The 23,786-nt window shown below is 34.5% G+C and overlaps 1 protein-coding gene across 3 annotated transcripts in view; it reads left to right on the forward strand.

Annotated features, from left to right (window-relative positions):
• ORC4 (origin recognition complex subunit 4) overlaps positions 1 to 23,786 on the forward strand; it is a 96,250-nt gene that overhangs the window by 1,050 nt on the left and 71,414 nt on the right. The window contains exon 1 of one of the 3 annotated variants that reach the window (XM_035008080.1): positions 21,366 to 22,023. The exons of the other annotated variants lie outside the window; for them this stretch is intronic. The gene's annotated coding sequence lies outside the window, so the exon portion shown is untranslated. Of the gene's footprint in view, positions 1 to 21,365; positions 22,024 to 23,786 lie in introns of those variants that run through there. 3 annotated transcript variants of the gene reach the window in all.

The raw sequence follows: 23,786 nt of genomic DNA on the forward strand, positions 1-23,786 counted from the left end.
TTAACTAGAACCATTGCGATCTTTCAGTTACCTTCTTTGGTAAAAGTACCTTGAAAGATTATCACCCTTTATGGTTTCTTTTAAGACCAATAATCTAAAATTCCTCATGTTTGTTGTATTGGTATTATTTAATTATGTAATGAGTTCTTTAGGATACACTATCAAAGTTGCTACTTTTCTACATTTTACTTCTTATGTTTTGGCAATGGACCCTATTTATACATCATTGCCTAGTGCTTCTTTCTCTGTGTGTAATAGTCTTTTGTCAAACGGAATAAAAACTAGACTCCTGTGCCTTAAAATTTTGTTCGTATTGCAGCTAAACATTTACCACTTTATAAAAGAAAAAAAGTTATAGCAAAGCAATTTAAGTGCCTTCGGTAACAAATTTTTTTATGTTAAGATACTAAATATGTAAAAAATGCACAAATCATAGGTATGCAGTATAATGAATAATTACTAAGTGAACCCTCTGGTGATCGCTACCAAAGTCAAGAACTAAAACACTCTTGGCACTGGAGACCTACTCCTCCCCCCATCCATTCCTGAATATTCTCCTGCTCACCACTTCCAGAGGTTAACACTAACTGAATTTTTAGGTAATTATTTCCTATTTTTATTTCAAGTATTTTTTTTAACCACCAGTGTTGGCATTCCTATACGATGTAGATGAATTTTGCCTGTGTTTTACCTATATGAAAAGAATTACAGGGGCGCTTGGGTGGCTCAGTCGTTAAGCCTCTGCCTTTGGCTCAGGTCATGATCCCTGGGTCCTGGGATCGAGCCCCACATCGGGCTCCCTGCTCAGCGGGAAGCCTGCTTCTCCCTCTCCCACTCCCCCTGCTTGTGTTCCCTCTCTCGCTGTCTCTTTGTCAAATAAATAAAATCTTTAAAAAAAAATTAGAAAAGAATTACACATTATGTATTAGTTTCCTCTGTGGTCACAATATTTTTTTAACCCTGTTAGTAGATTTAGCTGTAGTACATGTTTTTTCATTTTTGTATAGTAATGTCTGTAGTAAATGGTGTAGTAAGTTCTTTTATGAATAAACCACAATTAATTTAATTTACTCTAAGATTAATGGACATTTGGATTGTGCCCAGTTTTTAGCAGTTAAAAGCAATACTACTATGAATGTTCTTATGCATGTATTTTATGCACATAGCATGCATTTTTGGAGAGTGTAGATTATGCCAAACTTTTCCAAAATGGATATATCAATTTATACTCCTACCAGCAGTGTATGATACATAACTTTTTTCTAATGTCTCACCAAAAACAATGATGTTTTTCAATTTTGCCAACATGATGAATGTGGCTTTATGTTAATGTTTTAATTTACAGTGCTCTGGTTATTAATGACTTGGAGCATTTTGTAAAAAATTTATTGGCTATTGCAATTTCTTGTTTGAAATGTCTTTTCCTATTCACAGTGTTTCTATTGGGTTGTCTATGTTTTACTTAAAGATTAGACCAGTGTGGCAAATATTTTCTCTGTGCTTGGAGCATTTCTTGCATCCTCAGTGATTTTATCTTCATTTCATTCCTTACTGGCTTATATGCTATTAGTATTATTTTAAATCTATTTGTAATTTTAACTCAAAGGAAGAGGTTCTATACTTGTGCTACCCACTACTGTTAGCCCGCTTGTGGCTGGCCATGGACCACTTGAAATGTGCTTAGTGTTGCTGAGGAACTGAATTTTTAGTTTTATGTAGTGTTAATTTAAATTTGAAAATTGATACTTGATTCAGTTGTTGAAAAACCCTTAAGTATGTCTGGAACAACTTGGGTATGTAAATGTACTTTTCAGCTTGAAACTAAAAATAAAGATCAAGTATTTCTGATGACGATTTAGCATCTGAATTGTCATGTTCTGTAAATGTCAAATACCAGATTTCTAAGACTTAGTATGAAACCAGTGTGAAATAATTCAGCTTTTTATTATGATTGCATGTTGAAATTATAATAAATTAATTTTACCTTTTTTTTAATGTTGGTACTAGAAAATTTTAAATTATATATATATGAGTGGTATTGTATTTCACTTGAACAGTACTGTTCTTACCATCAATGTTCAGTTACATATTCCTATATTTTTACCATTTTCAGTGTTCATTAATTTTTGCATCTCTGAATTTTCTTTAAAGATCTTTTTATAGAATTTTTTAAAAGATCTTTTAATATACTGTTTAGAATATCTTTAATACAGATGTACTGACGATCAGTTTTTAATTTTTTGCTTACCTTACAGTGTCTTGTTTCATCTTCAATCTTGAAGAATGTTTTGGGTCTTTTAAATTGTAGATTGTGATTGTTTTTCGGAATCTTGAAGATAATGTTCCACTGTGGGTTTTTTGCTTTTAGATTTTTTTGGCTTCCATTAGTGATTTTGAGAAGTCAGCTGTCAATCTAATACTTGCTGCTTTGAAAGAAATCTCTAAAAAAATGTTTTCTTTGTCTTAAGTTTTCTGCTACTTCTTTATGATGTTTTGTATAGAATTCTTTTTCCTGTTTTGGGTAAATTGAGATGCTTGAATCTCTGGATCAGTGTGTTTTTAAGTAAATTACCCAAATTCTTACTGTTTGTAGCTACTTGGTAAAAAATTACAGTTATGGCTTTTATTTTTATTATTCATAATTTGTGACTGATAATTTCAGTTTCTTAATTTTTTAAGGGTCTGTTTCTGCTGGTTCATGATTTTTTTCTTGTGTGCCTACGTGCTAGTTATTGGATTTGAAAAATTATAGGATTATTTAAGTCTTAGGATAATGATATATTTTTCAAGAAGCCATGTTTTCCTTGGAAAGATGATTAACCATGCTACCAGTCCCAAGTCACTTAGTTCATGTTCAAGACTTCAGATTACTTGTTTTATATATATATATAAATCTATAAAACATATATATTTATACTTATACACACACACACACATATACATGACATTAAGCAGGGCTACAAGTCATGAGTTGTATGAGTTCTATTTTACATCCAGTTCTCCCTGACCTGATGATGTTGCCCTTAGGATCTCAACTTAATTTGGGTGATGATTTATTTGCATCCCACTTTTGGGGGATCCTGTGCTTTGATTTTTTCCCTCATAGTCCAAGAAATCTACCAGCAGCTCAGCCTTTCTTCTATTTTCTCAGCTTTTTCTTCTGGATAGGTAAAAGGCCTCAGGAAGAAGTGACTGAATATGGGGTTTATTTTTCTGGTTTACTTTCTAGATTTTGGTGTGTAATTTCATACTGCTTTATTTATTTGATTTCTATTGTGAAGAATTTTTTGTTGGTTTCAGTGGGATTGATCTGATCTGCTATTACCATAAATAGAACCCTTATCCTCTTTTTTCTTTTTAAAAAATTTTTGAGAATTGATTTCAAGATCTTTCTGCTTCCAACCAAACTTGTGTGTTTTAACTTAAGTCATACATTAGTTTAAAAAATTTTAAATCACATAAGGCTCTATAGCATAATAATCCAAGTTAATTAGAATTTATTTTTTTGAAGATTTTTATATATTTATTTTAGAGGGAGAGTGCATGTGCATGCAAATGGGGGGAGGGGCAGAGGGAGAGAGAGAAATTCAAGCATACACCCTGCTTGTGGGGAGCCCTAGGCAGGGCTCGATATAACAACCCTGAGATCATGACCTGAGCTGAAATCAAGAGTCAGACACTTAACCAACTGAGCCATACAGGAGCCCCCACCCCCACCCCAAGTTAGTTAAAATTTAGAAAATAGTTTCAAGCAGGTTTTGAGTTAATAGTCTAAAATGTAAAAGAATAATTTCTTGAAATATTAAGTACCTCTCCATGGCTTATTAAAAACAGCTTACGTTTATTTATCACAAGTTTAATTCTCCAGAATGTGGCCCACCAGAGTTGTACCATGGTGAACTGAAATGGTTGGGCCTTTATCCCCACATCTTGCTAAGCCCCAGGAAGGGTGTGATGTTGGACAGGGTGGCTCTTAAAGCCCCCATTTCCCCATCTCCAGAGGTAAACTGATTGTTTTGGTATTTAACTCCATATTTCCAAATAACATATGCTACCACTTGATTTTTCCAATTTAGGCATTATCTGTTGACGTCCTCTATGGGTGGTGTAAATTTAGGTTTTTCTCCCAAATACCCAAGCCCTCCCCCCATCATTCCAGTGATGCCTTAGTTTTTGGTAGATAGCGATTCTATGTTTGTATAGTTTCTCAATATTTATCATTAATTCAGTTCTAAAAAATCTGCGTGTTGTCAACATCTTCTCTCCATAGGTTTAGAAGTGTATGTGTGTTATATATATATATATTTTTTTTTTTTTTTTCTACTCAGTTTAACCATCTTTGAGAAAATTTTTCCTAGAACATTCTGATCTCCAGTTTATGGGCTGCTTGATATGGTTGCTCCTGCAACCTCTCTCTGTCTAATTATGGATCCTCTCCTATATCCCATGTAATTCTTTGCTTGTGTTAATGTTTGCATCTGAATTTTCTTTGGGGATCTTTTTTCTTTTGTTTGAGTACATGCTTTAGAATTTCTTTAATATAGGTTATCATCATTAAAGAGTTAATTGTTATGTATTAAGGTTAATGTTATCCTCATTTTGTTTGGTCACAATCTCCAGTAGCTACATGGGAAATGTTTTGAGGTGTTATGTACCTCTAAATGTTTTTAGATTACCCTAACTTAGTTTGAGTGTAGGATTCTAAGTTGGAAATGTTTTTCTTCAGAATTGTGAAGGAATCCTTAGTGTTTCATATAAAATCTGAAGCCATATTTTCAACAATTTGCATTTCACTTTTTTCTTCCCAGTGGAAGCTCCTACACCCTTTTTGTTTGAAGCTTATAGATCGTTCTCTTTGTTGTACCTAGTGTTCTGAAATGTCACAGTGATGTGAAGTGAGTTACGAGTCTATAGGCATCCACTTTGCTGTGCATTTCATGGATTATTTCTGTCTGGCAACTTGTAATCCTTAGCTCTGAGAAAGTTTCTGATACTTTTACTGTAATTTCCTTGCTTGTGTTTTTGGTTCTGAAATTGCAATTAGACATTGTATTTTTAGATTATTTCTTTTCTCCCATATTTGATCGTTTCCCAGTCTTTTTGCTTTACAGTTTCTTGAAAACTTACTTGATTTTTTAAACATTTGAGACTTTAATTTCTATTGTTATGGTTTTAATTTCCAATACTTTTTTTGATTTCTGCATTTTTTAAATGGCATCCTGATATTTTTTTCTTTATGAATTTAATTAAAGTTACATTTTGAAGTTTATTTCTCCCTGCTTACTCTCTTTTCTCCAAGTTATCCTTTCTGTTAGGATGTTTTAAATTTTAAAGGCTTTCATCTTAGAGGCTTTCCTCAGCTATCCTGTGATCCTTGGTTGTGTGTTCAAATTTATGTAAAGGGCATTAAGAAGCTATTTCACACTCTGTGAATTTGGCTGAGGCTTGCTAGATATTAATGGATCTCCCTGTGGAAAGATTTAGCTGGAGCATATTTGGTGGGGGAACCCCGATATCCACTTTTTTGGTGTTATTTGGAAGCCTTTTCTCTTGGGCTAACAAGAGCCCAGTGAAAAGAATTTTCCAGTCTTTTACGTCTTAAGTCAGTGGTTCTCAGCTGTGACACTATGACCCCCCACGAGACATTTGGCAATGTCCAGAGACATACATGATTATTAAGGGTGAATTGCTATTGAAAATTGGTGGATAGAGGCTGCAGTTGTTATTGAATATCCTGTAATGCATAGGACAGCCACCCACAACAAAGAATTAGTTCAAAATGTCATTAATGTCTGTTATGAGAAACCTTGTGCATGGCATAAGCCTGGTTGCCAGTGCTTTGAGAACCAGGTGAAAACAGCACAAGAATCACAACATTTGATTTTGTTTTAAAATATTTATTTATTTACTTTAGCGGTGGAGAGAGTGAGTGAGCGGGGCAGTGGGTGGGGAGAGAGGAGTAGAGGGAGAGGGACAAGCGGACTCCACGCACAGAGCCCTACATGGGGCTCCTTCCCACTGAGATCATGACCTGAGCTGTAATCCAGAATCAGCCACTTAACCAGCTGAGCCACCCAGGCACCCCTGATTTTTTTTTTTTTTTATGATACCCTCATTTTCTGCTGTGCACGGTATTCCCCAATGTAGAGTTCTGTGTTACTCTGTAGAACCTTGTCTTCTGATGGAGTGGGATAGAGACCTCCATTTAATTTTAACTATTTTAGCACTTCAGTTTTTTGAAGATGAATTTTAGCGCAAATTAAAATACTGGTTATTAAGTGACCTTGTTGTTACATGTTTATCCTATCTGAACAGGATTGGCCGATGAGACTACGTTTTATGAAATGCTTAAATTGGAAAATGAGATATAAGTTGAACATTATAAATTAGGAGGTAGATGAAACCTGGAATTGACAGTTTTTCCCCTTCTTCTATTTCAGTCTTATTCCCCCTCTTCACTCCAGATTCTTTCCTAGGTGCTTATCCTCAAAGAAGTATCTGTTGGGGTTGCTAGTTTTTCCTCTTTTTTTCCCCTTAATATCACATTCTTTTCTCAATGGCCCTTCTCATCTTCAGTAAAAACACAATAAAATCTAAGATATTTTACTGCTTCTTTTATTAACATGGCAATGAAATTCCTATGAAGTTTTGACCAAAAGATTGAGATCAGATTTGACAATATTAAAGGTCTAAGTGTGTTAGCTTTTCTTTTGGTGCGCATGTACATTTTCACTTTCTCCCATATGCTTTTATCTTGACACCATTATAAGAATATATATTTTTTATATAGATGACCTAGAAATGTCAACTTATATTGTTTTCTTAAAATAATCACTTCTAGGTTTGTGTATGTCTTAGTTACTTTACAATGAGTAAAAACCAAAAATATTTCCTCTAAAAGCTGTGTTGGAACTAATAGCCATTAGACCTCTGTTGTTATAATCATGTCTAATGTGATATATATAGCACCACTCTGATGGTGGGCATCATGTATTAAAAATTTATATTGAAACAAATTTTGTATGTGACATATGTTTAGAAGCTAAAATACAATGTTTAGTGTCACAGCACTGATAACTTTATATAGTCAAATTATATATTAGTTATGTTCCTGAATACTGCCATGATCAGTGTTGACAAGAATGAATAAAATACAAAAATTTTTCTTACTTTCATACATAAATATTCTTACTTTCATATGTAAATATTCTATTCTTTTGATTTCTTTAAGAACAAAAACAGATGAATTAGTTTTAAAATATTTTTAAAGTAGTTAATATTTTCTTTGAATTACCATTATTGTTTTGCAAACATTCTCATAGGGTCATATTCTCCCAAAGCAGATTTTGCCCATAAATTGTATTTTACAGAGATTTTTACTTCATTTTGTAGGTTGCTTGTTTTACTGACTTGAAAGTGACTGTCTTTTGTACTTAACATTTCATTTTCACAAATCTTCCATAAGTTTGTGTTCCCACCTGGATTTTTCACAAATTGTCATTAAAAAGAGTAAAGAATTTTTGGGTCTGTAATTTCCCATGTGTTTTGGGATCACCATAGTTGACGGCAGAGAAAAGTGAAGATTGTGACTTCGCACTTTGCTCCATCCTTTTTTTTTTTTTTCCTTTTTGGATTTTTAAGTTAATGGACTCATTTTTTAGAGCAGTTTTAGGTTTTACAGAAAAATTGATGTGATAATACAACAAATTCCCATATATTCCTACTGGCCTAGCTCCTCTACTATTAACCTAGTTTACCTTATTGTTAACATTTGCGTGGAGTGGTATATTTGTTGCAGTTGATAAACCAGTATTGATACATTATCATTAAGGACAATTCATAGTTCTTTGTATGTTTTGGATAGCAGTCTTTTATTATATATGTGTTTTGCAAATATTTTTTTCCGTCTGTGGCTTGTCTTCTCTTAACAGTGTCTTATGCAGGGCAAAATTTTTAATTTAAATAAAATTCAGTTTATCAATGTTTTCCTTCCTGGATTGTGCTTTTGTTGTATCTAAAAATTCATTGCCAGGGACACCTGGGTGGCTCAGTCAGTTAAGCTTCTGATTCAGTTTCAGCTCAGGTCTTGATCTCAAGGTCATGAGTTCAAGCCCCGCATTGGAGCCCAGCCTGGAGCCTACTTAAAAAAAGAATAAAAAAATCATTGCCAAACCCCAAGTAACATAGATTTTTTTTTCTATATTCCTTTTTAGAAGTTATACAGCTTTACACTTAATGTATAGGTCTATTATCCACTTAGTGTTAATTTTTGTGAAAGTTTTAAGTTCTTTGTCAACTCAGTTTTTTGCCCGCATATGTTCACTTGTTCCACTACCATTGGACTTTATTTGTTGAATTATCATTTCTTCTTTGTCAAAGATATTTATGTGAGTCTATATCTGGCTTTCTATTATGTTCCATTTATTTATTTTTCTATTCTTTCACCATTGCCACACTATGCAGTTGACCCTTGAACAAGCCAGGTTGCAACCCCCTGTACAGTTCAAAATGAGTGTATAACCTTTAATCCACCGCCCCCAGATTTAACTACTAATAGCCTGCTGTTGACTGGAAACCTTACCTATAACATAAGCGGTTGCTAACACATATTTTGTAATATATGCTGTATTCTTAAAGTAATCTAGAGAAAAGAAAGTGTTATTAAGAAAATCATAAGGAAGAAAAAATACATTTACAGTACTGTACTGTATTTATATATATATATAAAAAGTGTGTATAAATGGACCCACACAGTTCAAACTTTTTGTTCAAAGGTCAGTTGTATATATTAGCCCAGCTTTATAGTAAGTCTTGTAGTGGGATAGTTTCCAATCTCAAACTTTGTTCTGGTTCAATATTGTGTTGGCTGTTGAGTGTCTTTTTCCTTTCCATGTAAACCTTAAATCAATTTATCATATCCACAGAATACCTAGGATTTTGATTTGGATTTCATTGAGTTTATAGATCAAGATTGGAAGAACTGACATAACAATACTGAGTCTTCTTATGCATGTACATGGAATATTTGTGCATTTATTTAGATCCTCTTTGATTTTCTTTTATCAGAGTTTTATAGTTTTCCTTATGTAGATCTTGTATGTTGTTAGATTTATATGTAAGTTTTTTGTGGGGTTTTCTTTTTTGGTACTAATATAAATGGTACTGTGTTTTTAATTTCAAATTCCAGTTCATTATTGGTGTGTAGGAAAGCAATTGACATTGGTATATTAACTTTGTATCTTGCAACTTTGCTTCAACAGTTTGTGTGTATGTATTCTTTGGGATTTTCTACATACATGATCTTGTCATCTGCAAACAGTTTTGTTTCTTTCTCCCTATCTATATACCTTTTATTTCCTTTTCTTGTTTTACTGCATTAGCTAAGGGTTCAAGTAACATTTTGAATACCAGCGGTGATCCTTGTTCTTGATCTGAGTGGGAAAGTAGTTTTTCACTATTAAAAGTGGTGTTAGCTGGAAAAAAAAAAAAAGTGTTAGCTGTAGATTTTTTTTAGATGTTTTCTCCATTGAAGAAATTCCCTTCTATTCCTAGTGTTTTTTTGTTTTTGTTTTTTTTGTTTTTGAGAGAGAGAGACAGATACCGTGCACAAGCGTGCATGCCATGTGTGCACGAGCAGAGGGAGGGGCAGAGGAAGAGAGAGAGAGAGAATCTTCAGCAGGCTTCACTTCCAGCCTAAAGCCAGATGCTGGGCTCAATCTCGTAACTCTTGAGATCATGACCTGAGCTGAAATCAAGAGTTGGATGCTTACCTGACTGAGCCATCCAGGTGCCCCAATTCCTAGTGTAGTTTTGAATGGGTGTTGGATTTTGTGAAGTGTTTTTTCTGCATCTCTTGATAAAATATTATTCTTCTTTTATCTTGTTGCTGTTACAGATTATATCACTTGCTTTAGGAATGGTCAATGAGCCTTGCATACCTGGAATGAATCCCACTTATTTTTTTGTGTATAATTATTTTTATATATTGTGTGATTGAATTTGTGAATTTTTTGTTGAGAATTCTTGCATCTGTATTTATGAAAGATACTGCTATATAGTTTTCCTTTCTTGTAATGTCATTGTCTGGTTTTCTTATTAGGGTAATGCTTAGCTCATGCAATGAATTAGAATGTATTCCTTCATCCTTATTTCCTGAAAGAGACTTGGGATCATTTGTAAAGAATCGATACCATATCTTCCTTAAATGTTTGGTAGAGTTTACCAGTGGACCTGTCTGGGCCTGATGATTTCTGTTTTGGAAGGTTATTTACTGATTCACTTTCTTTAATACTTATAAATGTATTCAGATTATCTATTTTTTTTCTTGTATATATTTTGTTAGATTGCATCTTTCAAAGAATAGGTCCATTTAATTGTGGTATCAAATTTGTGGGCATAGTTCATAATTTTCTCTTATCATCATCTTCATGTTTATAGGGTCAGTACTGATGGTGTTGCTTTCATTTCTGATATTAGTAATTTGTGTCTTTTTAAAATCTTTTGTTCTTAGCCTGGCAAGATGTTAATAAATTTTAAATTTAAACTGGGCCAGGTACATTGTTGATTTTCCTGATTGATTTCTACTCTTATTTGTATTATTTCATTTGCATAGTTTGGGTTGAATTTGCTTTTCTTTTTCTAGTTTCCTAAGGTAGAAACTTAGATTACTGATTTTTTTAGGTGTTTTTTCTATTCTAATAACATGTGTTCAGTGCTATAAGATGTCCTCTAAGGACTGCTTTTGCTGCATCTCTTATATTTGGTTGAGTTCTGTATGCATTTTCATTTCCTTCCCAGTTTTTATTTTTCTTGATTTTTCTTCTTTGGCCCATGTGTTATTTAGAAGTGTGTTGTTTAGTCTCTGTGTTACGGGATTTTTTGGTATCTTTCTATTATTTGTTTCCAGTTTAATTTCATCATAATGTTAGAGCATACTTTATATGATTTCTATTCTTTCAAATGTGAGGTGTATTTTATGGTTCAGAATGTGGTCTTCATTGGTGAATGTGCCATGTGAACTTGAGAGGAATGTATATTCTGTTCTTGTTGAATGCAATATTCTATAAATATCAATTAGATCCATTAGACTGATGGTCCTGTCCAATTCAGGTGTGTCTTTCCTGATTTTCTATCGATTACCAATAGAGGGAAATTGATGTTTCCAAGTATAAGAGTAATTCATCAATTTCTTCTTGCATTTCTATCACTTTTTTATTTCGTGTGTTTTAACCCTCTGTTAGGCATTCACACATTAAGTATTGTTATATCTTGTGGGAGAATTAACTCCTTTATCCTTTACCCTTTATTTTTGATATGTCTGCCTGCTTTGAAATTTGTTCTGTCCAAAATTAGTGTAGCTTCTTCAGGTTTCTTTTGATTAGTGTGTATCTTTATCTGTCTATGTATTTTCATCTGTTTTGTTATATTTAAAGTAGGTTTCTTGGAGACTACATATAATTGGGTCTTGCTTTTTTTTTTACCCACTCCGACAGTCTCTTTTTTGTTGTATTTACTTTGACCAGTGATATTTAAAGTCCTTACTGACATGGTTGGATTGATAGCTACCAGATTTATTGCTGTTTTCCCTTTGTTGCCCTTATTCTTTCTTTTTTTGTCCTCCACTCTTTTTCTGCCTTCTCTTGTTTTGAGCATTTTACATTATTCAGGGCTTTTCTCTCTCTCTCTCTCTCAGGCTAAAAATTATACTTTTTTATTTCTCTCAGTGGTTGTTCTAGAGTTTGCAGTGTACATGTATGAGCAATCCAAACCCATTTTCAAAAAACACTACACCATTTAATGGTTAGTACAAGTACCATGTAACAGGGTATTTGTAATTTCTTACTCCTATTCTTTATGACATTTTTTTCCTTAGTCATTTCTATACTGTTAAGCATATCAAAACATCTTTATTTCTCTTTTAGTGTTTTTTATTTTTGGTATTTCCTTTTGATTCATTCTTAGAAATTCTACTTTGCTTAAAATGTCCATCTATAATTGCAGGTTACCTGCTTCTTCCATTAAAGTCCTTAACAGATTAGTCATAGTTGTTTTATATTCCCAGTCGTTAATTCCAAAATCTTTGTCACATCTGAGTCTCATTCTGTCTCTTCAAACCATGTTTTTTTTTTTTCCTTTTAGTATGTCTTGTAACATTATGTTGAAAGCCAGAAATGATGTACTGTATATAAAGAACTGAGGTAAATGTGAGATTTTTGTGTTTATTCAGCTTAAAGGTAGGCTGTGTTTATTGTTTTCTGTACCCATAGGTGTCAGAAGCTAAAATTTCCTCTTGTGTTTTTGTTTTTGTCTCTATTGTTTTCTTTGGAATTCCCTAGAGATTTCATAAACAGGATCTGAGAATTGTTCTTTCACTTGTAAACTGCTGCTTTAATACAGGAGCCCTATTAATGTGGTAGTAAGATGTTGGGGGAAGGGAAGCATTATAAATTCCGATAATTATGTCTCAGTTTTGTTTTATGTGTTAGAGAGTCTGTGCCCCTGGACTATGACCTTTACAGTACTTCTCAGCTCCCCCCTCACCATAAATACATATTACCCCTTTTAGGTGAGTCAGGAAGGCAAGAAGGGGCTGGAGTTGGGTATTTCCCTTCCCCAGGTCAGTTTGGCTCTGGTAAAATAGCTCGCTTTGTGGGCAAGCCTTGTTAAGGAGAACAGAATGCTCTAGATATATTTCAGTATGACTGTTTTTCCCTTATCCCTGTTAAAACAGGAGGGAATTTTTTTTTTATCCTTGTTGCAAACCTAGTAGGGTTCCTGGAGGTAAAACTCAGAAAAATGTGGAGTCTTCCCTGAGACTGGGCCCTCCTGGAGTTTGTAACTCTTGATCAACATTGAGCCTCCAGCAATTTGTCCGTTGCATTTTAAGTTTTCGTGCTTTGAAACTGCCTCCAGTGCAGTATCTGTTCCTGGGCTTCTGCTCCAATAGGCTGTGATTCTCTCTGTGTGCCTTTGTATGTCTAATATTGGAAGAAACAGTTTGCCCTATGACCTTATTCTTACAGATCTAAGAAGAGTTGTTTTTTCAGTTCATTCAGGTTTTTTCTTGCTGTGAGGACAGGAGGAGTTTCAACCTCCAAGCTCCTGAAATGCTGGACAGAAAGCCTTGATCCTTTTTGAACAAAAGTCCTGTTTTTGTTGTTGTTGTTGTTGTTGTTGTTGTTGTTGTTGTTATTTTAAAATCAAATTAGTCAAGATTATAGTTGAGGAGTAATTCTCTTTCATTGTGTATCGTATAGTTGGCCTCCTACCACTGGATATTTAATTTTCCTTTTTATAATCAAAGATACATTAAACATTTTTATAGCTAGATATTTGTGTATGTCTGTAACTATTTCTTTTGAGTAAATTCCTGGAAGTGGAATTGCAGGATTGAAGTCTGTATAAAATTGACCTTTCTAATAGTATGTGTTTGTACTGTCATTCTGTGTTGCTTCCATTATCCACAACCTCACCAATACAGACTATTGTCTTAACTCAAACATTTTAATTTTCTATGCCAAAAATGATATCATTTGATCTTTTTAAATTTAGTTTGAATGAGAAAGAATTACATTTTAAAGATGAAATTTACTTTGTTCTCTTCCTAAGGTTTTTTTCAAGTATAATTAACATATAAGTTACTACTTTTAGGTGTGTAACATGATTCAGCACTGTACCTTTCTCATTGCTCATCAAGATAAGTATAGTCTTAATCTCCTTTATTTTACCTATCCCCCAACCCACTACTCTCTGGCAACCGCCAGTTTGTTCTCTGTACTTAAGAGTTTGGCTTTTTGTCTCTTTTTTTCTTTGTTTTGTTTCTTAAATTCCACATATGAGTGAGGTCTTAATGGTATTTGTCTTTTTCTGATTGACTTAATTTCACTTAGTGTTACATCTTCTAGGTTCATCCACGTTGTTGCAAATGACAAGATCTCACTTTTTCTTCATGGCTGAGTGATGTTCCATTATATATGTGTATATATTCCCATTTATATGTCCACCACATCTTCTCTATCCATTCATCTGTGGATGGACCATTGGATTGCTTCCATATGTCAGCTATTGTAAATAATGCTGCAGTAAACATAGGGATACATGTATGTTTTTAAATTAGTGGTTTTGTATTTGGGTCAATACCTAGTTGTGCAATTACTGGATCATTTGATAATTGTATTTTTAATTTTTTGAAGAATCTCCATACTGTTTCCACAGTGGCTGCTCCAGTTTGCATTCCCACCAGCAGTGCATGAGAGTTCCTTTTTCTCCATAACTTCTCCAATACTTGTTGTTTCTTGTGTTTTTGATTTAAGCCATTTTGACAGGTATAAAGTGAGAACGAATTGTGATTTTAATTTGCATTTCCCTGATGATTAGTGATACTGAGCATCTTTTCAGTGTGTGTTGGCCATTTGTATGCCTTTGGAAAAATGACTACTCAGGTCCTCTGCCTACTTTTTAATTGGATTGTGTTTTTTTGGTGTTGAGTTGTGTAAGTTCTTTATATATTTTGGATATTAATCCTTTATCAGATACATCATTTGTAAATATCTTTTCCCATTTAGTAGGTTGTTGTTTAATTTTGTTGATGGGTTTTCTTTGCTGTGCAAAAGCTTTTTATTTTGGTGTAGTCCCACTAGTTTAATTTTGCTTTTGTTTCCCTTGCCAGAGGAGACATGTCTGAAAAAATGTTTCTATGGCCAATGTCAAAGAAATTACTGCTGCGTTTCCTCCTAGGAATTTTATGGTTTCGGGTCTCCCATTTAGATCTTTAATGCATTTTTATCTTATTTTTGTATATTGGTGTAAAAAAGTGATCCAGTTTCATTCTTTTGCATGTAGCTGTCCAGTTTTCCCAGCACTATTTGTTGAAGAGACTGTCTTTTCCCCATTGTATATTCTTGCTTCCTTTGTCATAGATTAATTCACTCTAAAAGCATAGGTTTATTTCTAGACTTTCTATTTTGTTCTGTTGATCTTTTGTCTATGTTTGTGCAGTATTGTTCTGGATTACTGCAGCTTTGTAGTATACCTTGAAATCTGGGAATGTAGTATCTCCAGCTTTGTTCTTCTTTCTCAAAATTGATTTGGCTATTCAGGATCTTTTTGTGATTCCATACAAATTTTAGTATTCTAGTTTTGTGAACAATGCTATTGGTATTTTGATAGGGATTTTCAGTCTGTAGAGTGCTTTGGGTAGTACGCACACTTTAACAATATCAGTTCTTCCAGTTTGTGGGCATGAAATATCTTTTAATTTGTGTTGTTTTCAATTTCTTTCATCAGTATGTTACGGTTTTCATCATAACACACTTTAACTTTATTCCCAGGTGTTTTATTTATCCTGGTGTTTGTAAATAGGATTGTTTTCCTAATTTGTCTTTCTGCTGCTTCATTATTAGTGTATAGAAATGCAACAGATTTTTGTATGTTGATTTTGTATTTTCTGACTTCACTGGATTCATTTATCAGTTCCAGTAGTTTGGTGGAGTCTTTAGGGTTTTCTATATGTAATATCATGTCATCTGCAAATAATGAAAGTTTTACTTCTTCTTTAACAATTTGGATACCTTTTATTTATTTTCCTCATCTGAAATAGTGAAAGTTTTATTTCTTCTTCAACAGTTTGGATATCTTTTTATTTATTTTCCTCATCTGATTACTGTGGCTAGGACTTCTAGCACTATGTTGGATAAGATTGGTGAGAGTGGACATCCTTGTCTTGTTCCTGACCTTAAAGGGAGGGCTCTCAGTTTTTCCCCATTGAGTAGGTTAGGTGTGGGTTTTTCATATATGGCTTTTATTATGTTGAGATGGGTTTCATTAAAACCTATTTTGTTGAGAGTTTTTGTCATGACTAGATGTACTTTGTTAAGTGCTTTCTCTGCATCTGCTGAGATGATCATATGGTTTATATCCTTTCTCTTGTTAATACGAAGTATTATGTTGATTGATTTGCGAATACTGAACCACCTTTGCATCCCTGAAATAAATCCCACCTGGTCATAGTGAATGATTTTTTTTTTAATGTATTGTTGGATTTGTTTTGCTATTATTTTGTTGTGGTTTTTTGTTACTGTGTCCATCAGAGAGATCAACTTGTAATTTTTTTTTTTTGTAGTGTCTTTATTTGGTTATCCTTCTCCTTTTTGGAATAGTTTGAGAAAAATAGTATTAACTCTTCTTTAAATGTTTGGTATGATTCACCTCTGAAGTGGTCTCTTGGACTTTTTTTTTCTTTAAGAATTTATTTACTTTAGAGAGAGAGAGCACATGCATGCGAGCAGGAGGAGGGGCAGAGGGAGAGAGAATCCCAAGCAACTCTGCCCTTGAGTGGGGAGCCTGACATGGGACTCCATCTCATGACCCTGAGATCATGACCTGAGTCAAAACCAAGAGTTTGATGCTCCACCGACTGAGCCATCCAGACGTGTGTCCCTGGGTTTGGACTTTTGTTTGTTGGGATTTTTTTGGTTACTAATTCAATTTCATTGCTGGTAATTGATCTGTTTAGATTGTCTTTCTTCCTCATTCAGTTTTGGTAGATTATATGTTTCTAGGAATTTATCCATTTCTTTCAGGTTTGTTGGCATATAATTTTCCATAATCTTTTATAATCCTTTGTATAGCTGTGATGTCAGTTACTACTTCTTCATTTCTGATTTTGAGTCCTCTCCCTTTTTTTTGATGAGTCTGGCTAAAGGTTTGTCAATATTATTGATCGTTTCAAAGAACCACCTCCTGGCTTCATTGATCTGTTGTGTTTTTAGTCTCTATTTCCATTATTTAACTCTAATCCTTAATATTTCTTTCCTTCTACTGACTTTGGGCTTTGTTCATTCTTCATCTAGCTCTTTTAGGTGTAAAGTTAGATTGCTTAAGATTTTTCTTGCTTTTTTTTTTTTTTAATTTTATTTATTTGACAGAGAGAGGCACAGCGAGAGAGGGAACACAAGCAGGGGGAGTGGGAGAGGGAGAAGCAGGCTCCCCGCAGAGCAGGGAGCCCGATGCGGGACTTGATCCCAGGACCCTGGGATCATGACCTGAGCCGAAGGCAGGCGCTTAATGACTGAGCCACCCAGGCACCCTTTTTCTTGCTTCTTGAGATAGGCCTTTATTGCCATAAACTTCCCTCTTAGAACAGTTTTTGCTGCATCCCAAAGGTATGGATGTTGTGTTTTCAATTTCATTTCTCTCCATGTATTATTTTTCTCTTTGATTTCTTGGTTTACCCATTCATTGTTTAGTAGCATGTTATTTTGCTTCCTTGTATTTGTATTCTCAAGATTTTTTCCTTCTGATTGATTTCTTTTTCATATTGTTGTGGTTGGAAAAGATGCATGATATGATTTTAATCTTTGAATTGAGACTTGTCTTTTAGCCTAACATGGGATCTGTTTTGGAGAAAAGTCCATATGCGCTTGAAAATAATGTGTATTCTGCTGGTTTTGATTGGAATGTTCTGTATATATCTGTGAGGTCCATCTAGTCTTAGTCCTGTTAATTTCTTCTTCATGTCTGTTATTAGTTTATGTACTTAGATTCTCCTGTATTGGGTGCATAAATATTTACAGTTATTATATCCTCCTGTTGGATTGTTCCTTTTATCATTATCTAAGTGATTTTGTATTAACTTTAGAATATCACTTAATAATTTTAACATTTATGGTAGTTAATAAGGCAGTGGGATGTTAAATAATGGAACTTTTTAGTTCACTATATTAATACAGATACGGGGTGCCATAGTCAGTCACTGAAATAAGAGCTCATTACAGATTCTTGACAAAATAATCTCTGATTAAGAAATATGTATATTTTCATCAATAAGCATTTGTAGTTTAACAAAGTGTAGGTAAACACATTGTTTCAATGGTTAAAATGGGGTACTAAATTTTATCATTTTGCAGATTGAAGGAATCTTGCAGTTTAACTTTTTTTGTGTTGAAGAAAAGTAAGAGTTTAAACTCCTTTAATATATAGGAACCACATAAAACTGTACTAGTGGGATTTTTGTTGTTGTTGTTGTTACTTGATTTCTCTAGAATAATACTAGTTATTAGTAGTAATAGCAGATATATTGTTCATGGTTTTATTTGTAACACTATTTATGGTGGGTTTTTGAGACCTATCCTGTTACAAATTAAAGAACCAGATTTTTAGCTTTCTAAAAGATACTATATTTATTAGGCTTTTATCTAATAAATATTTGATCCAGAATCCTTGATTCTGTTTATGAATTCTGTGTGAACCATATCTCTCTAATGATTTTTCCCCCCTTTGGTTTTATTAACAAAGGTTATATCAGGTACATAGAATAAAGTCCAAAGGCCTGTATTTATTTTTTATATATATTGGAATTGTTTATATCCCTTTCAACTTCTTTTTTTTTTTTTTAAAGATTTTATTTATTTATTTGATAGAGAGAGACACAGCGAGAGAGGGAATACAAGCAGGGGGAGTGAGAGAGGGAGAAGCAGGCTTCCCGCTGAGCAGGGAGCCCGATGCGGGGCTCGATCCCAGGACTCTGGGATCCTGACCTGAGCCGAAGGCAGATGCTTAACGACTGAGCCACCCGGGCACCCCCCTTTCAACTTCTTTTTTGAATGTTTGGTTAAAAATTAAATTTCAAAACTCCTTGGTGCTATGGTTATTTTTTGGTATATTTTTGAGCACACTTCCCATTTCTTTTGTGATCACTATTTTTTTTTTTTAATGTTTTCTGCCTTTACTTTTCTTACTGTTTGTCTTATTAATAATTATTTTGTCATTTTTCTGCTTTTAGTTTTCATCATACACAATTTCATTTTAATTCTGTTTTTAGTTTTCTGTTACATGTTGCAAATTGCATATTTAATTTCTTTAATAATAAATTTGTAAGTCTGTTTAATACCAAGTAGTTCTGTACCCAATTCCAGCAAAAGTGTTGGAGGGAGTGTTCCCCACACCACCACCACCATGCAATTCTCAGACAGTAGCTGGATGTCCTACAGTTCACCTGAATCCTGACATTGTTTACCTGGAGATTGCATCAGATTCCATAGGTTAAGGGCTCAGTCCTACAAAACTCCCCTGCCCTCACCACTTCAGGTGCCAGTTCACAGGTCGGGGCTGTCACCTGTTCTTCTGACCAACCTGCTATAGATCAGAGGTTCCAACAATCCCCTCCTTTTGAGTGCCTCACAAAACGCAGAGAATCATTTTACTTATTAGATTACCACTTTATTATAAAAGGATGTATGTAACTCAGAAGCAGCCAGATGGAAGAGATGCACAGGGCAAGGAATGTTGGAAGGGGTATAGAATTTCATGTCTTCTCTGAGCATGCCACTCTCCCTAAATCTCCATGTATTCACCAATCCAGAAATTCTTTGAAATTTGTACTTTTGGGATTTTTGTGGAAGCTTTATCACATAGGCATGATCTATCATCATTTCCATTTCCAGTTCTTCTCCCTTCTCAAGAGAATGGGATTGGGGCTGAAAACTCCGAGCTTCTAATCATAGCTTACTCTTCTGGTAACCAGCCCTTACCCAGGACCTATCCAAGAGTCCACTAAGAGTTGCCTCATTAGAACAAAAGACACACTCCTATCAACCAGGAAATTACAAGGATTTCAGGAGCCCTATGTAGCAACCAGAGTCAGAGATCAAATATTTGAACAAAAAGTGCATCTGGTGCTCTTCACACTGAGGAAATTACAAGAGTTTCAGGAGTAATATGTGCCAGGAACCAGGGCTAGAGACTAATCTCACAAATATTCCTAGATTTTCCTCTAAATTTTACCTTGGTCCCATTCTCTAGATTTTGTGATTTTTTTTTCTTTATGGTAGAGAAAATTTACAATATTTATGATTAGTTCTCAACATTAATAATTGGATTATCGTACTATTAGTGGGTGTTTTTCTTTTTAATATAAATTTTAAAGCAGGATGTATTGGTTATCTCTTGCCATGTAGAAAACTATTCCAGAACAATTGCAACCAGTAGGGGTTTAAAACAACAAGCATTTATTTTCTCACAGGGTTTCTGTGGGTCATGAATTCAGGAGCAGCTTAGATGAGATGGTTGTGGTTCTTCGGCTCTCATGAGGTTATAGTCAAGATGTTAGTTGGATCCCAGTCATCTGAAAGCTTGACAGGAGCTGGAGAAGCTGCATCTAAAATAGTTCGCTCAGGTGGTTGGCAAGTTACTACTGACTCTTGGTAAGAGGCCTAGGTTCCTTACCACATGAACCTCTTCATAGAGTTTCCTGACTGTCTTCATTACATGCAGGTGGCTTCCCTCAGAACAGGTGGTCTCCGTGAAATCAAGGCCTATCCTCAGAAGTCACACTCCATTACTTTCACAACATCCTCTTGTTTACACTGGCCAGCTCTGTAACGTGGTAGGGGATTACTTAAAGATATAAATACTAGAAGGTAAGAACCACTGAGGCCCATTTTGGAAGCTAGTTAAAATAGGGATTACCAAGTTTTCTTTTAGGGTGTAAGGAAAACCTTGAATTTTGAGTATGAGACCTCCTCTTATTAGTGCCAGAAAGTTACCTGGGGTACCATTTCCCCTTCTCAAGCCTCAGTGCCTATTCCAGGTGTCTTCGGAAGAAGCTGTCCCTTTATGTAGAGAACTATAGTTGTGGCCTTCAGTTGGGATAAATGGAACTGTTGCTGAGTATCCAAAATTAGAGATTGGTAAACTCCTTTACCATTCATGTTCCTCATCTCTTTTATGATTGTTGTCCTGCTTTAGATCTTATGGTTATTCTGGAGTTCTGAGAAAACTTACGTGTTACAGAAGTCTTTTGCAAATACTGGGTTATAATATCCTTTGTGTAGTCAGTGTGCTTTATATCTTATAAAAGTTTTTCAACATTTTGGTCATCTCATCTTTTTATCTTTGCTGATGGCATAGATTTGTTCTTTTTATTGTTTTTTTCTGTAATGTCGGTGATGTTTTTGAAGGAAGTCAAGGTAAACTGATGTGCTTAGTCAGCTTTCTTTTTTTTTTTTTAAGATTATTTATTTATTTATTTATTTATTTATTTGAGAGAGAGACAGAGAGAGAGCATGAGAGGGGGGAGGGTCGGGAGGGTCAGAGGGAGAAGCAGACTCCCTGCCGAGCAGAGAGCCCGATGCGGGACTCGATCCAGGGACTCGATCCAGGGACTCGATCCAGGGACTCGATCCAGGGACTCCAGGATCATGACCTGAGCCGAAGGCAGTCGCTTAACCAACTGAGCCACTCAGGCGCCCCTGCTTAGTCAGCTTTCTTAAACAGGAGCCTAATGGTTTGTCTCACAGTTATGCAGTGTGGTCTGCCTCCAAAAGGAGAAAAGACTAGTCCTCCATGTGCTTTCTTGTGTGTTTACTTAGAAAAGACCTTTTTTTTTTTAATTAAATAGATTGCACCACAGATTTAGTTTTGGACATTCTGTGTTTGTTTACCTGCTGCCTTTTCAAGGAAATAATGTGGGTATATTGAGCTAGCTTTATTTTATTTAAGAATTAGGAAAGAAAGTGGCTGGATGTATTTGAACTTTTTTCATGTAGAAGAGTGAGTTCTCCTTTACCCAGTTAATTAGACTGGTGCTTTTGTTTATTGTTGGGAGTTTTGTTTCAGTGAGGGTGGTTTTTATTGTTGTTTTCCTTACCTCAGTGATTAAAGAACAGTTTTTTCAGAACAGAGAATGGTATTTACGTAAGAGGTGTATAAAGAATGACATCAGTATAGAAACAGTATATTTGAACCTGTGTGTTCACAACTGATCATCAGTTAACCTTTGTTGGATGGGGGTGGGTTGCAGAGAAGGGTAGATATATTGCACCTGAGTGCTTAATCTGAATCTGACTGTAACTGGATCTCTGAGTAAATTTGTGTCTCAGTGTTTGCATATGTGAAAATGAGGGAGTTATGTTTGATGATCTTGCTAAAAATAAATGAGTCTATAACTTTTATGAAGACACTTTGGGTATTTTAGTGTCTTAAAGTCATCATGATGAACAGCTCTTCTGCAGTACAAGAAATAACGTAAGTTACTGAAAATTCTGGTTTGGAGTCTCAAAAAGATAGTTATCCTGTGTATTGTGCAACACTGTGTAAGAAAAAATTCTAAGCTGTCTTTTTAAAGCAAAAAACGTTTTTGGTAATCTCTCCCTTTTAAAAAATCTTATTACAGTATAAATGTTTAAACTGAGATTTTTCAACTGTCATGACAAAGTTATGTAAGCATGTTGATGGAGAGGTAGGGAGTGTGTATGCATTAGTATTCATTAGTAGACACAATGGGAGAATATAATCTCGGCCCTAGTACTCAGATTGTAGGGATTTGGTCTCCTTATGTTTCCTGCATAAGCTGAAGAGTCTCATTAGAAATAACAAACTGTTCTTAAAGTTTCTAGGGTAAATTATAAGATTTCGGGTTTACACGGGATAATTTCTAGAAATTCTCAAGTGGTTTCTATCTAAGGCAGTATTTTCAGTTTTTTCCTTCTAAAAGTAGTTTGTTTAATTAACATTTGCTAATTGATTCACTGGGGTTGTAGAATATAATATTTACATTTACATGGTTCAACTGTGAGCATGTCAAAAGGAAAAAACTAAATAGTGGGGAGGATTCTATTCATCATTCTTCTTAAATGAACATATGCCCTGGAGTAATTGCTCTTATAAGTACAATACTGTATAATATATTTTATGAGTACAAAGTATACTCATATATTTTTCAAAAACAAATCTCTATATATGTGCTCTCTTCTTACTCACTCACTTTAGTGCCCAGGTCTTAAATATTGGGTCCGACGTATGATACCTTCCTCCATCCAAAAAAATGATATTTTCATTGATTCAGATTTTTGTTGCCTTTATACTGTTTATCCATCCAAGTAAACACATTAGCTTTGAATCACAGCCTTCATTCCTCTTCCTGTTCAGCATATTTCTAGTCAAATACCATGTGCTCAGAGAATATAGAGTATTGTTGGCTAGTATGACATTTAAGATGTAGTTAAGAGATAAACCAGTGCCAGTAAAATGATGTGATACATTTCAAAAGCTGAAAGGATTTCTAGATTATTTGCAAATGTGTTGGCTCGTTCATTAGCCTATATAATTCATAAGTGAGTAAATTTTAATGTGTATTTTAAAGAAGTTCCAATTTTTTTATTGTTTTACACTAATACAAAATTGATAGTTAAGAGACACATCATGGGATATTTCATGGTCAATAGTCATAAATATCGTAATAACTTATAAACAAGTGCCTTTTTTACCTAAAGATTCTGTGTCATTAAACTTAATGATTTTTTTTAAAGATTTTATTTATTTGAGAGAGAGCGAAAGCATAAGCAGGGGGAGCGGTAGGCAGAGGGAGAGGGAGAAGCAGGCTCCCCATTGAGCAGGGAGCCCAATGTGGGGCTTGATGTAGGGCTCAATCCCAGACCCTGGGTTCATGACCTGAGCTGAAGGCAGTTGCTTAAGTGACTGAGCCACCCAGGCGACCCGAACTTAACAATTTTCCCACTGAGATTGTTTACTTATTTTGTTGACTACTGATCCACCAGTGTTATTAAAAACAACTCTGGGTGCATATTCATTAATGTCAGGACTCTACTAGGTACTTTACAAAGTAAATACATTTACTAAAAGATACGTATGTGTATATATCTCTGCACATGTGTGTATGTGCATATACATGTGTATACACTTGTATATGTGTGGGTATGTCTCCATGTGTATATGTGGTTCCAGGCACATTGCTCTGTAGTATTGAAAACTAAGATGTAAGAGAGAAC

Source organism: Mirounga leonina, unplaced genomic scaffold, assembly GCF_011800145.1.
Source record: "Mirounga leonina isolate KUSES-001 unplaced genomic scaffold, KU_Mleo_1.0 Mir_151, whole genome shotgun sequence".
NCBI classification, from domain to species: domain Eukaryota; kingdom Metazoa; phylum Chordata; class Mammalia; order Carnivora; family Phocidae; genus Mirounga; species Mirounga leonina.